The 4,122-nt window shown below is 35.2% G+C and overlaps 1 pseudogene; it reads right to left on the bottom strand.

Annotated features, from left to right (window-relative positions):
• Positions 1-1,100: 1,100 nt before the first annotated feature.
• Positions 1,101-1,928, bottom strand: LOC149198331 (uncharacterized; annotated as a pseudogene).
• Between the last annotated feature and the right edge of the window lie 2,194 nt (positions 1,929-4,122).

Raw genomic sequence — 4,122 nt, 5'->3', positions numbered from 1 at the left:
TTATTTAGCCAAGAACAGAGGCAATCCCTGAATATATGCTCAATTAAATTTTAGAATTGGAAATTAGCTACATAATTTCAAAAAGCTTTTAATAATACAAATAATTATAAATCTGTATTTATAAAATACAAGTAACTCAATAAATTTAATTATAGTTAAAAACAAAAAAAATTCATTTTTACTAAAACTTTACATTCACACAAAATTTGTAATAAAAAAATTTCTAAATCTTAAACCCTATTTAATTTTAAATATAGAATTTTAAATTAATAATCAATATTTTACAATTTTACATATCAATATTTCCCAAAACAACCATCTGCAATAACTTGCAAACTTTCATTATTATAATAAATTTAAACCAAAAAGTCATCACTAATTTAATCAAGAAAACAAATAAAAGCAAAACCTTATCTTCGATTTGATTATTTAACAAACACAAACAACAATTCTACACTAAAATAAACTATTTTAAAAAACACAACGAATTTCAATTAATTATATAGTGATCACTCTCCTGTACAATTAAATCCAATCAGACATTGAATTATGTACATTACTGAAAATCAACCTAAAAAATTTCATGCTTATGAAAAGAAATATAGAGCAAAAATGTTGAGTGTAGGTTTTTTTGGAAGGTTGTTTCAACATAAACCACCCATTTTTACTGCTAGGAGGTATTCCTTCACGAGAATATTGTTGTCTTCTTTCAAGTAAGACCATTATTGGGTACACTGAGAATGGAACCTGGACCAATTGAATAAAATCAGGCCGATTATGGTAAACTCTGATTCAACTGATCATTTTGATTTTACTAAGGTGTAAGATGGGTGCATGATCTGGCCAGTTAAGTTATGTATTTGTGTCAATTAAGTTATGTATTTGTGTCTTTGTTTTATAGATCTGTTTGAAGTGTAAGATGGGTGCATGATCTGGCCAATTAAGTTATGTATTTGTGTCTTTGTTTTATAGATCTCTTCAAACAGTGGATTATTTTGTTAAAAAATTTAGGAATAACACTGTTCCACATGTCCAAACTAAATTATGTGTTATTCCAGAAATCTCTAACCATATAACAAGCTATAAAAATCTTCCATCACTCACAAGATCATGTTATTATTATTTGTTTGCCAATCCAATGGCACTGCATTACTGTAATAACTACTATATGAAGTAGATGTTACCGTCGTTGCAGTCAAAATTATTACTGTTGGACCCTTCTTCGAACAAAGAGGCCAGTTTTTGTTGTTACCGTAACTTCCACTACAAATCCGCAAGTGTACCCAGCAAGATTCAAACTACCGATCAAATCGTCGAACGAGCATGAACTGGAGTTTAGCAAATCTCCAAAATTGAGAAACTCAGGGTTTATATGGATTCGTTGATCCATGGTGTCCATTGATCCGTAGTCGAGAGCTACAAGGCCGGTAAATGGCGTCTGGATAAGGCCGGTAAATGGCGTCTGGATGAAGACCGTGCTACATTCCTCTGTAGGAACGCTGCAATGCACCTGTTTTGTTAAAACCTCGTGTAATTTTGAGAGAGATTTTTCGGCGAAAATCACATGGAATATCATTTGTCGACGTGTTTCGAACCAACTAGTGTGGTTCATCGTCAGGACAAGTTGAAGAAACAGATCTAGCCTAGCAAGTTAAATAGTCTGAGCAAAGCCTCCAACGGCTAACTTGACCAACGGCTAATTTGACTCTAGGACCGAGGTCAAAATTATTTTATCAATTTAATAATTAATCTCTAGGATAAATATACCTCGTGTAATTCTAAACTAAATCCATAAAGGCTAGCAGTTCCGTCTACAGCAGCAGGGCATTGACATGCAAATTCTAAGAAGAAGAGAGTGCGCCGATGACGGTCGAATTTTCGTTGTTGCTAGCAGCGGCAAGGGAAATGGAAGAGGATTTCACTGGGTTAGGGTTTCACTGCCGACGGGTATGCTTCTTGAAAAACTACCAAACATTGTATGCTAGTGCATTTGATCTAAATATCATTTATCATTAAGTATGTTGTGGAATAGGATTCATAGTTCAATTCATGCTTTCAGATATTCGTAACTCCAGTATTGTCGCAACCCTTACGCACCAATGTCGACTGTTTCAAACACATTGCAGAAACCGAATTATTAGACGCCAAGGATTCCAACAAGTTCGGTGTAACAAGTGATGACCAGTGATGATAAAACGATTGTACTAAAACAAAATAAGATGAGTTGCTGATAAATTTCCCACGTACAATTCAGTAAACCATTGTTTCAAATTCAAACTATCTCTCACGAATTTAATTTCCTCAAAGAATGGGAACACAAACACGTGTTTGATTTGGTGGTTAGCAAGTGGTGTTTGCCAACTAGTAAATCACATACCTAATCTTCACTGATATCATGCCCCTTACAAACATGCATCTGGCAACAACATAGATCCCATGAGCCGGTGGGTGTGACTAAGTGATTAGAATGTAACATTGCCTCTAGTGATCATAAATTCAGTCGAAAGTCACCAAACTTCTTTGCATGATGTTATACACACACCATTCTGTGTTTGTAAGCCACTAACATTTTCAACGTGGATTAATGACGAAATGTTTTAATGAAGAAAATGTTTTAAAGGAGCGAAGGTTCAAACCGAACTTTAGAGTAGGGGTTTGTTGCTATTTTTTAAGGTGTTGTTTTAACTTTCCTATTTCATGTATATATTGTTGGGAATTTTTCTGGTAAAATTCCAAAAACAAAATAACACAGAGACAAAGCTCTGTTTCTGCCCCAGGATCTTTAACACAGGGAAGCTTAAAAAAATTTCTAAGCAGACAGAGTTTTCACACACAAATCAAACTTGTATTCATTAATAAAATGCCTGATACAAACTTCTTGTAAGAGGGATTACACAGCTGTTGTTACAAAAGAGTCTTCCTCTTAACAGAGGGATTCACCAACACTGCTTCAGATGCAGTTCCACAAACAACAAAAGAGTCTTCCTCACACAGAGGGATCCACGAGAGATTATGCTGAAGAGCATCTTCCTCTTAACCAGAGGGATTCACCAGTCTATGCTAAAAAGCATCTTCCTCTTGACAGAGGGATTCACCAAAGACAATAGATCTTCCTCTTAGCAGAGGGATTCACCAGAGACTATGCTGAAAAGCATCTTCCTCTTTAACAAAGGGATTCACCAAGAACTTTTACACAAGAAAAATACTCTGACTCTCCAGGAAATTTCACACTGATGTGTAAAAATTTTCTTTACATTTACTACTGTAAATAAAAAAAACATTTGCTTACATTTACTGGTGTAGATGTAATTCCTTACACATGCTGCTGCATTTTCTTCTCATAACATTTCAACAAAAAACAAAATATCTTCACGCTGCTGCTCATTTCAAAAACCCCTGCACTGGTTTTGTTTTCTTCTACGCACTGTTGTTCATTTGCGAGCTGCTCTAATTTCGCACTGCTGTGCGTATGTTCTGTTTCATTACAGAATGGTCAACACCACAAAACATACATCATACAATGCATATGCTTCACATCGAATTCGTTTTCACACTGCTGTGCGATCCTCTCTTACATATCCATTCTTCACATTACATTTCACTGCTATGCATTTCAATGCATGAGCTCCACACAAAAATTACCACGCTGCTCCCCTGTTCTTCTCTACTCGCACTGCTGTGCGTTTCACAATATGTCTTCAATACAATGTCAATGAACAACAACTCATTTCCTTATGCACTGCTGTGCATGCCAATAACCATAGACTCTGTCTCCCCTTTTTATTTTTACGAGCTGTGCGTTTTTCACCGTTTCCCTCATGAAAGTCAACGGAACAAAAAACATAACGCATATATATCATATGCAAAATAATAAAACTATTTTTTTTACTTGTTCCGTGAAAATAAAAACTACATGCGTAAAACAAACAAAACACTAAATTTAATTATTTCACCTATATCTACGAACGCCATTTAATTCTCAGCATGGCGAAGGTACTTCATAAATTAATTTACTGGTGAAAGACAAAACTTTACGCAATCTCCATGTCCTGCAGAGTGTACCCAGCTTTGACCTCGATTCGACGGCGAGCAATCTTCACACTCATCCAACGATCATCGCTC

This window comes from Pinus tabuliformis, chromosome 2_2 (assembly GCF_031772625.1).
Source record: "Pinus tabuliformis cultivar Carrire ecotype Pingquan chromosome 2_2, CPIR1, whole genome shotgun sequence".
Lineage (NCBI taxonomy): Eukaryota > Viridiplantae > Streptophyta > Pinopsida > Pinales > Pinaceae > Pinus > Pinus tabuliformis.
The sequence above is the reverse complement of the archived record's forward strand: the minus strand, read 5'-3'. Positions and strand labels throughout refer to the sequence as shown.